The sequence below is a fragment of the Cibotium barometz genome, chromosome 48 (genome assembly GCF_041138505.1).
Source record: "Cibotium barometz isolate CiBa-2024 chromosome 48, ASM4113850v1, whole genome shotgun sequence".
Lineage (NCBI taxonomy): Eukaryota > Viridiplantae > Streptophyta > Polypodiopsida > Cyatheales > Cibotiaceae > Cibotium > Cibotium barometz.
In genome coordinates, this window is record NC_141093.1 from 34,011,175 (window position 1) to 34,023,231 (window position 12,057).

Consider the following 12,057-nt stretch of genomic DNA (forward strand, 5'->3'; position numbering starts at 1 on the left):
CAAGAGATGTCCCTCGACGACTTCCCGCCAGCTGTTGCAACGAGTCTCTCCTTAGTTAAACACATACCAAATGCTTCCTCCGTAAAACAATCCTTTAAAAGAAAACAGAGGTCCTATGCAAGTAGAATTCTCGGTTTGAGATTGGTTCCACAAAACCCTTTTCCCTTAATCTAGATTTTCTTAATGAAAATCATTGATCTCTCATCAGGGTAATCTACCCATCATTTGACTAAATTTCCAACTAGATTATTAGTGATTTTGGTAAGGGAAAACTATGCTAATTCAACGATAGTCTATTCTTTGTGTTAAGAATTGGAATTGGTCACACGAGGTTTTTGCTTGATTCAGATTCGAGAGATGGGTAAGTAGTTTACTGGCCGCCCCTCACAGTCGTGGTCTAACCAAAATTATTCGGTTTACTTCTAACTTTGATTCCTGAGGATTTTCTTCAGATAAAAATCTACTGAACTTGTAATCGTAAGGAAAATTCCAACTTTATGAATTTCATTCCTTCCTAACCATACTAGATTAAGAAATGGTTCTATATGAGAATATCGAGTTTTTATAAAAATACTCTTCTTCCATTAATCTAATTTTGGGTAAATATCAATTTGCTAATTTATCCACCTAAAATATCTAAGAATATTCTTTCTACCAATTTAATTATCAATTTGCTAATTTATCCACCTAAAATATCTAAGAATATTCTTTCTACCAATTTAATTATCAACCCTAAGTTTCTAGGTAGAATTATGGTGAAAATTCCTCTTTTGTCACCAAAATTTAATTTAAACCTTTCTCTACTCAAAATATCATAAAAATTCTTCTTTTAAATTAAATACAAATATCCATTTTTTTGAATATGCTTAAAATCCCTCTTTTTGCATTTAAATTATTGAATTCCAAGTGTCATGGGAATTCCTCTTTTAACATTTAAAAATTTCTTATGCATAAAATAAATTTATCTAAAATTCATCTTTTTTAAATTAAATAAAAATATCTATTATTTTAAATATGCCTAAAATTTCTCTTTTACTATTTAATTACTTGGATCTCAATTATCATGGGAATTTCTCTTTTTGCATAAGAATAAATTTACCAAAAATTTCTCTTTTCTTTTAATTAAATATTTATGCATAAATACTAAAAATTTATTTTCCATGAATATGATAAAAATCATTCTTTTTGCATAGGATGTCCAATCCTAGAATATGGTAGGAAGTCCTCTTTTAGCATTATGCATAAAATAAGATATGTATTATTTTCTAAAAATTTTGCCATAGCTTCACTGCTCTGCTATTACTGATAATTTTTAATTTTTCTTAAAAGAATAAAACATTGTAATCCAAATATGATAGAAGATGTATTCTTAAACTTAAATCTAAACTATGAATTTGAATCATAATTTTAACCATAATCATTAACTTAATTATGATTATTCTATTAGATTAAGATATTTCCATTATTCCTCTTTTCCCAAATTGATAGGATTATCTCTTTTCCATTTAGAATCAATTAAAGTAGTTTGTAACTACTTATAAATAATTTAAAAGAATTAACCATTATTTTGTTAACATAAAAGCATAAAAATATCATTTTCTTATTCTCTAGTTTTAACAAGCTTAGAGTTTGGTTTTGAATTAAGAATTTATCAATGAGAAGCATTCTTTTGCTAAAGAATTAGGCCATAGGAATGACTATTCTTTTTGGAGAGAGAGATATACATAAGAAAGCATTCTAAATAAGCATAACGATTAACTTTTTCTTGATTACACATTAAAATTCTTAGGGAAAGCTTGATTTGAATTTAAAACAACCAATTAGAAAACTTCTCAAGCTTGAGAGGGGTTGAGAAGAGGTCATTTAAGAATATTAACGAAAAAACATAAAATTCATACTTACCTCAAGGATTAGCTTGCTTCTTTTTCTAGAAATGAAGCCCTCAACCAATCTATTGGTTTAGCAAGTGGAGAAGAGAGCTCCAAGAGTTGTTGAAGAGAGAGAGAAGCTCCAAGCTCCCCAAAAGTAGATGATTTTTAAGGAATAATAGAAAATATGATTATTTTAATGTAATACTGGCACGGTATAGCTCACAGATGAGAATACAAAAGAATGAGGGTCTATTTATAGGTGAGGGAGGCCACTAACTGAGTTCAACCAGGTTCTAGAATTTTCCAGCTTCAGTTTGACTGAATTTGGACAAGATTTGGACCAGTTTGGCTCCCCTTTTGATCTAGTTTGATCTAGAAGAGAGGAGAGATAAAAATATCATAATTTTTTTGAATTAAAAAACCCTCCCACACATGTGAAGGAGAGCGCCTACCTCAAAGGTCCCCCCCTCCTTAGCAAGGTGTCAAAAATTCATCATTTCTCTAAAAGATCTCATTTTTTAGTAATATCTCTTAATTTTTAACTAATAGACCTTGTACTCAATCAACTCTTCATCTTATGTGAGCATTTACTCATTTTTGGTTATTTTCTTTTATTCATTGGATTTATCTCATCCCAACACTTGGATTAATCCTATTGGCCCATGGGAACCTTAATTGAACCATAATCTAGAATTTTCTGAAAATCTAGACCCTTAGGCTAAGGTCCCTTATATCATTTTTAATTGATTCCTAATGCACATTGGAGAATTTATTTTGAACTTTTGTTTCAAGGAAATATATTTTAGATATTAGGTGAATTTTTATATCTAAAAATATCTCAATATTGAATTACCTCTCTCTATAATTTTTTCTTCTCTCTAGGCAAAAACAAGGAAAAATAATATTTTCTTGTATTCAGAAATAGGGAATGATTACAGGGGATTGAGGTAAAAGCTTATTCATTATTTAGGCTGAGGAGGAATCTTACATCCTCTCCCATTTGAAAAATGCGAGATGTCCTCATCTCGCAAAGTGGGGGTAATCTTTTGCCAACTTTTCTTCTTTCTCCCAAGTGGCGTCTTCTTGAGGGAAGAACTTCCACTTGACTAAAAACTTATGAGGACTTTGCTCCTGAGAACCTTCTCCCAAACGTCAAGGATTTCTTCAAGTTGGAGTACCATATGGCCTTGAGTCCAAGAAATCAATTGCTCATCATCAAGCACGTGACTCGGGCTGGGTATTTCTTAAGCAAACTGACGTGGAATACATTATGTACCTTGAGATGGGGAAGCAGAAGAAGTTTATAAGCTAGATCACCTACTTTCTTTATAACAGCATATGGTCCATAGTATCTGGGAGAGAGCTTCTTGTACTTCCCTAAAGATAATTTCTTTTTGGCCGTACTCGAATGAAGACCATATCTGATTCTTTAAACTCTCTCTCTGATCTCTTTTTATCTGCATACTGCTTTTGCCTGTCTTGGGCTGCCTTAATATCTTTACGGATTGATTGGATTTGCTGGTCCATGTCATCAAGCATTTGTCTAGACATCTCGACTGTGATCAATGGGTCGGACCAAGTTAATGGTGTAAGGCAATCTTGTCCATACATAGCTTTGAAAGGGCTCATCCAAATGCTTCGATGATAAGAAGCATTGTAAGCAAATTCAACCAGTTGCAAATGGCTTAACCACTTCTTGGGTTCCCTGCCGCCACCGCAGCATGACCAAAGGATATCTTCTATTACCTGATTCACTCTTTCAGCTTGTTTCGGGGTGATAGGCTATACTGAGATCCAAGAAAGTTCCTACTACTTCAAAGAATGCAGTCTAGAATTTCGATGTGAATTTGGGATCTCTGTCACTTACTATCCTCCTGGGTAAGCCATGCAATCTGAAGATCTCTTTAAGGAAAACTCTGGCAACATCCACTGCAGTGTATGTTTCTTTCACTGGAATCAGATGGGCAACTTTGGTTAGTTTATCAACTACCACAAAAATGGAGTTGTAACCTGATTGCATTGAAGGTAATCCAGTGACAAAGTCCATACTGATACATTCCCACTTCATCTGTGGAATGTCTAGAGGCTGCAGTTTTCCTGGCATCTTGACTCTCTCTGCCTTGACTCTCTGACAAACTCTGGATGTCCAGATATCAAGCTATCATGGGCTTCTCTCAGAATCCTTCCCTTTATTCCCTCATCATTGGGAATGCATAGCCAATTATTATAATACATGCATCTTTCATCCAATTTGTACCCAAGAACTCCACTCATTTCTTGAGGAGTCTTGCTTTCCTGCATATCAGAAGGGTAGCAATAGGGGCAAAGAATTTGTCCTGCATGATTCTCTCCCTTGCTTCACTAATTAATGGATTTGACACCACTGCAATTGCAAGCAAGGAGGCTTTTCTGCTAAGCACATCTACCACCACATTTAGGTGAAGATCCACTTCATACTTTGATGATATGTCATCAAGGTGAACCTCTGTCCCAAAAAGATAATGTCTCCACAACTTCAGAGCATAAACTACTGAGAGTAACTCCAAGTCATGGACGGCATAATTTCTCTCATGTGTTCTGAGCTTTCTGGATTCATAGGCCATTGTATGACCTTCCTGCATAAGAGCACCGCCTAAGGCAAACCCACTGGCATCAGTAACTACCTCAAAAGGTTTGGTAAAATCTGGCAATTTAAGGACAGGGTTGGTTACTAAGGTTGTCTTCAGCTTATCAAAGGCACTCTGACACATAGCAGACCACTGAAATAGAGTACTCTTCTTGAGAAGGTTAGTTAAAGGGGATGCTATCTGAGCATACCTGGGTATAAAGATCCTATACCATCCGGTTAATCCTAGGAATCCTAGGAATCCTCTGACTTCCTTTACCGTTTTGGGTTTCGGCCAATCTATGACTGCTTGGATCTTTGTGGGGTCAAGAGAAATCCCATCTTTAGACACTATGAATCTTAAGTATTCCACCTGGTTAAACAAAAAAAGAACACTTGCTCTTTTTTGCAAAGAGTCGTTGCTTTCTTAGGATTTCTAGGACCTTGCGCACATGATCCTCATGATCTGCAACATTCTTTGCATATACCAAGATATCATCAAAGAAGACGAGAACAAAATCATCCAAGTATCTGAGAATATCCTACATAAGATGATTAAATGTTGCCAGGGCATTAGTTAATCCAAATGGCATGACTTTGAACTCATAATGCCCATAGCAAGTAGTATTGAATGCTGTCTTCAGGATGTCATGTTCCTTGATTCTGATTTGGTAGTACCTAGATTTGAGATCTATCTTTGTGAACATTTGGGTCCCACTTAACCGATCCAGAAGTTCATTATCCTAGAGATAGGATACTTATTTTTAATTGTTAATTGATTCAATCCCCTGTAAGTCAATACAATCAATTGTTAATTGATTCAATCCTCTGTAAGTCAATACAAAGTCTTAACGTTCCATCTTTCTTCTTTTGAAAGAGGACGTGTGCACCCCAAGGTGAGACGCTGGGTCTGACGAATCCTTGCTCTAACAGTTGTCTTAACTGCCCGCTCCTTAAGTTCTATGGCTTCAGGAACTGGCATTTTGTATGCACGCTGGGCTACTGGGGCTGAGCTCCAGGGGTTAACTCGATCTCATGATCTACTTCGCGAGTCGAAGGCATCTCAGTCATCTCTTCAGGGAACACATATGCATACTCACTTAACCACTCTGGTTCTTTAGCCTTGCATTTTGTATCTACCAGACTCATCTTGACGACAAAAACAGCTTGCCGCTTTCTGAGCCCTTTTAATAATTTAGAAGCCTTGACTAATTACAGCATTGGGGATCCAAAAATTCCAGTTCCTTGAACTTTATTCCTGTGGAAGGTCAAGGAAAGAGATGGTTCCATTGTGACAACAATGAATGTCATCCTAATTCTTATGGAGCCAATCCATTCCAAGGATTCCATCATAGATTCCCAAAGGTAGGACTCTGAACTAGCACTCTATTACATTCCCATCTAGATTAAACTGAATAAGGTCTGTCTCAAAGTGTGTGAAAAGAATCTTTCCACTGGCCAATTCCACTTGCATAGGTTTCCCTAATTTTTGATTTAGGACTAACTTATGCAGACATCTTATGGAAATAAAAGAATGAGTACTGCCTGAATCAATCAAAAGCTTGAATTACTTACCTTGGTACTCTGCTGGGGTCTGGAGGACTGAAAATTGACGATTCTTCCCCTGATGCTCAATTGCGGCATAGATCTATCATTTTTCTTCCTCCACTTCCTCAGCTATAGTGCCGGCTTAAACTACTGCAGTTTGAGGTGGAACTCTTTCTCGTTGGTTTCCCCAATTCTGGGAGGGAGTTCAGAGATTGCTTTGCATGGAGGCTGCAGGCTGAGCTAGCACTCTTCTGGGGTTGCCCTGATTTTAGCGCGGGGAACCTTGATTGGACTGATACCAAGAAGGAGATGGGCAATCCTTGAGTTGGTGACCAAACCCCTGACATCCGAAGCACCTGTTCTCACTTCGAGGCTCTTCCCTCTGCATTCTTGAAAGAGCTGGAGTTCTTGGTTTTTAAAAATTCGGGGGACAAAAACTCTTCCTTATATAGGCTTTGAGATCATTCCATGACTGGGTATTCCTATCCATATGGTTAGTGTCGCAATGGTTTCTCCATGCTACCCTAGCTGTTTCCACAATGTTCAGCCTAGCGAGAGCCATTTTGCTCCTCTCGTTATATCCGGTGATATCAAAATATTCCTCCATGGCCTCAACCTACTTCTCCACAGCCTCGCCCAAGTTCTCCCCTTGAAGACCTTTGAAGGGTCCTGGCTGAGTTCTGTGAAGGGCCTTGCGAACGTCGAGGTCAAGCTCTTCCTCATCAGTGAGAGGATCTGGCTGTCGGCCACCCACAGTTTCCTTGCCTCATGATTCTACCAAAAATGATACATTAATAAATTTTTATTTTGATTTCGTCTACGAGATCCTAAGACTTAAGAGGTTCGGAAAATAATTTCTTAAACAAGATAAACGATCTTATTGGAGATCTATGACATATGTCCGAGTAGCAGATTTTGCTTCATCAATTCATCATATAATAAACAATCACTTATACAACATGGAATTTTTCCACAAAACATTTCTTTATTTATATAAAGGTTGTAATATGTACTTAGAGCATCTCGGCTCCAGAAAGTCAACACCTTCTCTAGAAATGCATAAGACGGCGATAGTGGGCTACAAACATGCCTCGATATAAATGTTCCCTTATTGCCAAGGGAGCTACTATCTTCTCCTTTGGAATAAAGCGGCTAAGAAGTCTGTAGATATGGCAGGAAAGTTTGAAATCTCGAGGCGTGGGGTGATACAAAATAACACCATAAATCACTTTTAGCCCCATCAGAATCATGGTCAACGAGATATTTTCCCTCAGCATCACCACGCGCTGGTCGCAAGAAGCGTGGACATATTGCCCTGCAAACCACTTGTGTTGCCGTCTCTCCACTGGGTCTGGGAAATATAAATCCTCAAAATGGCTTGCAAGTTTGGCTCGGCTCGTTCGAGTTGTAGCGGAAGAGATGAGATACTCGAAGGCGAAAGTAGTCATATCTTGTGACTGGGTGAGATCGGGAATACCAGATAAGTGTGGAACTTCCATCTATAAAACCAAATTCTTTAATTAAAAATTTTCATTAACGAAGCTTAAGGAATGAAAATACAATACGTAAGTGCTCTTTCTGAATTTTTATTATAAATTTCTGATAAGAATTCATTTTTCCTTATTAGCTTTCAACAAAGCTCTGATATACCAGCTGTGAGGCCTCCGCCCCCTCCGAGGGCGCTGTGGCGACGTAAGTAGTGTCAGCCTCTCGCACAGCGGAGGGATCCACACTCGGAGCCTCGCCCAATGAATATCTGGACAAGAGACTAGCCTGGCAGCGGTTCCTCCGAAACCGACTTGAAAAAACTTCCCTCGCTCGGAACGCATGGGTGATTCCACCAAGAAAATCATCTAATGGGAGAATTGATCTAACGAGTCAAAGTCTTAACTAACCAAATTGATCCGACCGAGCTCGAAAGTCACATGGTCAGATCAAGGAAGAGACTTGCACTTGAATCACCGCTTTTTTCCTCCTTTAGAGCGAGGCAGAGCCGTTGATTCCCTCCCACAGAACAAGGACCTTCCTAGGACTTATTCTAACTAACATAACTTAATCGTAACTATTTGTATTGCATGAATCCCCCAATCTAGCCTACCCCAACCAGCCCATGGGTTAGCCAACGCCCAACCACTGTATTGGTGAGATTCCTTTATAAAAATTTGGTTCTGTTTTGCCGAGGTACCGAGGAAAAGAGTTCCTCGCCCCCCTAGCCAGCGTTTTGAGCAAAATTCAAGGTAGTCATACCACTTACACACCCAATATGAAACTACCATTTTAACAAATTCGGATGTCTTTAAAACAATCTTTCAATGAAATCATAGTATTACTGATCATAATCCTCCAAAATATTGAGTCTATTGTTTTACAAAATATATCATCCGGACTCTCTAATTGAAGACAGCTAGTCAACCAACGAGATCCAATATCGAAATTCCATTCACAAAACTCATTCTTTCGGTTCATCCGTATCTTCCTCGTACATCACCTGGTCAGAACCCTCTAGGATCTTACTTAGGTGTCCTAGAACATTACTTAGGGACCGCTTCCTCGGTCCTCGCCCATCGTACCAGAAGTGCACCATTTTAACCATACCGAGGCTGGTTAAGACCTTGGCAGGTTTTGCCGCGAGCGATGTCCCTCGACGACTCCCCGCTGCCAGCTATTGCCAAACGAGTCTCTCCTTAGTTAAACACATACCAAATGCTTCCTCCAACATTTTGGCGTAAAACAGTCCTTTAAAAGAAAAAAAATGTTCTATGTAAGTAGAACTCCTGATTCGAGATTGGTTCCACAAAACCCTTTTCCCTTAATCCATATTTTCTTAATGAGAATCATTGATCTCTCATCAGGGTAATCTACCCATCATTTGACTGAATTTCCAACTAGATTCTTGGTTATTTCGGTTAAGGAAAAACTATGCTAATTCAACGGTAATCTATTGCTTGTGTCAAGAATTGGAATTGGTCATGAGGTGTTTGCTTGATTCAGATTCGAGAGATGGGCAAGTAGTTTACTGGCTGCCCCTCTCACAGTCGTGGTCTAACCAAAATTATTCGGTTTACTTCTAACTTTGATTCCTAAGGATTTTCTTCAGATAAAAATCTACTGAACTTGTAACCGTAAGGAAAATTTCAACTTTATGAATTTCATTCCTTTTCCTAACCATAATAGATTAAGAAATGGTTCTATATGAGAATATCGGGTTTTTATAAAAATATTGTTCTTCCATTAATCTAATTTTGGGTAAATATCAATTTGGTGATTTATCCACCTAAACTATCTAAGAATATTCTTTCTACCAATTTAATTATCAACCCTAAGTTTCTAGGTAGAAGTATGGTGAAAATTTCTCGTTTGTCACCAAAATTTAATTTAAACCTTTCTCTACTTAAAATATCATAAAAATTCTTCTTTTAAATTAAATACAAATATCCATTTTTTTGAATATGCTTAAAATCCCTCTTTTTGCATTTAAATGATTGAATTCCAAGTGTCATGGGATTTCCTCTTTTATCATTTAAAAATTTCTTATGCATAAAATAAATTTATCTAAAATTTATCTTTTTTAAATTAAATAAAAAATATCTATTATTTTAAATATGCCTAAAATTCCTCTTTTACTATTTAATTACTTGGATCTCAATTATCATGGGAATTCCTTTTTTTGCATAAGAATAAATTTACTAAAAATTTCTCTTTTATTTTAATTAAATATTTATGCATAATACTAAAAACTTATTTCCCATGAATATGATGAAAATCATCCTTTTTGCATAGGATTTCCAATCCTAGAATATGGTAGGAAGTCCTCTTTTAGCATTATGTATAAAATAAGATATGTATTATTTTCTAAAAATTTTACCATAACTTCGCTACTATTACTGATAATTTTTCATTTTTCTTAAAAGAATAAAATATTGTAATGCAAATATGATAGAAGATCTATTCTTAAACTTAAATCTAAACTATGAATTTGAATCATAATTTTAACCATAATCATAAACTTAATTATGATTATTCTACTAGATTAAGCTATTTCCATTATTCCTCTTTTTCCAAATTGATAGGATTATCTCTTTCCCATTTAGAATCAATTAAAGTAGTTTTTAACTACTTATAAATAATTTAAAAGAATTAACCATTATTTTGTTAACATAAAAGCATAAAAATACCATTTTTCTTATTCTCTAGTTCAACAAGCTTAGAGTTTGGTTTTGAATTAAGAATTTATTAATGAGAAGCATTCTTTTGCTAAAGAATTAGCCATAGGAATAAGCATAAAGATTAACTTTTTCTTGATTACACATTAAAATTCTTAGGGAAAGATTGATTTGAATTTAAAACAACCAATTAGAAAATATTTCAAGCTTGAGAGGGGTTGAGAAGAGAAGTCATTTGAGAATATTAACAAAAAACCATAAAATTCATTCTTACCTCAAGGATTAGCTTGCTTCTTTCTCTAGAAGTGAAGTCCCCAACCAATCAATTGGTTTAGCAAGTGGAGAAGAGAGCTCCAAGAGTTACTGAAGAGAGAGAGAAGCTCGAAGCTCCCCAAAAGTAGAGGATTTTTAAGGGATAATAGAAAATATGATTATTTTAATGTAATACTGGCATGGTATAGGTCACAGATGAGAATACAAAAAAATGAGGGTCTATTTATAGGTGAGGGATGCCACTAATTGAGTTCAACTAGGTTCTAGAAATTTTTAGGTTCAATTTGACTGAATTTGGACAAGATTTGGACCAGTTTGGCTCCCCTTTTGATCTAGTTTGATCCAGGAGAGAGGAAAGATAAAAATATCACAATTTTTTAAATTAAAAAACCCTCCCACACATGTGAAGGAGGCCCCTACCTCAAAGCCCCCCCCTCCATACCAAGGTGTCAAAAATTCATCATTTCTCCAAAATATCTCTTTTTTTTTTAGTAATATCTCTTAATTTTTAACTAATAAACCTTGTACTCAATCAACTCTTCATCTTATGTGAGCATTTACTCATTTTTGGGTATTTTCTTTTATTCATTGGATTTATCTCATCCCAACACTTGGATTAATCCTATTGGCCCATGGGAACCTTAATTGGACCATAATCTATAATATTCTGAAAATCTAGACCCTTAGGCTAAGGTCCCTTATATCATTTTTAATTGATTCCTAATGCACATTGGAGAATTTATTTTAAACTTCTATTTCAAGGAAATATATTTTAGATATTAGGAGAATTTTTATATCTAAAAATCTCAATATTGAATTACCTCTCTCTAGAATTTTTCCTCTCTGGGTAAAAACAAGGAAAAATAATATTTTCTTGTATTCAGAAATAGGAAATGATTACAGGGGATTGAGGTAAAAGCTTATTCATTATTCAAGCTGCTGAGGAGGAGTCTTACATTCCACCCCCTCTAATTCTTCTCCTATTTCTAGTCTTAATAGAAAGTCTGCCACCACTGCATGCTTGTTTTTTAGGATGTGCCTTATGTTTAACGCAAATTCCTATAGCAAAAGCGTCTATCTGGCCTATTTTCCTACTAGGTCTTTACTAGGTATAGGAGAGCTTTGTGATCTACATGAAATTCAAACATCTTACCCAGCAGGAGTGTCTGAACTTCTTGATGGAGCAGATCATTCCCAGTGACTCCTTCTCTGTGGTGTAGTTCTTTTCCAGCATGGACAGCCTCCTGCTTGCTTAGTAGATTGGTTTATACCATCCCTCTTGTGCCTCTTGCATTAGAGGCACTACGAATGGCAACATCATAGGCATTGACAAACACATGAAATACAAGGTCATAGTTTGGCAGCTGGAGAATGGAAGCTAGCACTATTCTCTTGAGATTCCAGAATGCCTCTTAATAGGATCCGGACCAGACATTTTCCACAGCTTTCACTGTCAGACTGTACAGGGGCACCGCCACCACATTTGCCAGAAAACTCATGAATCTACTATGCCACTTGATTATAGCCCCAAGAATCTTGCAAGCTCTTTAGCGTTCTTGGGCGGCTACAGCTTCACAACGATCACAACCTTGGTTGG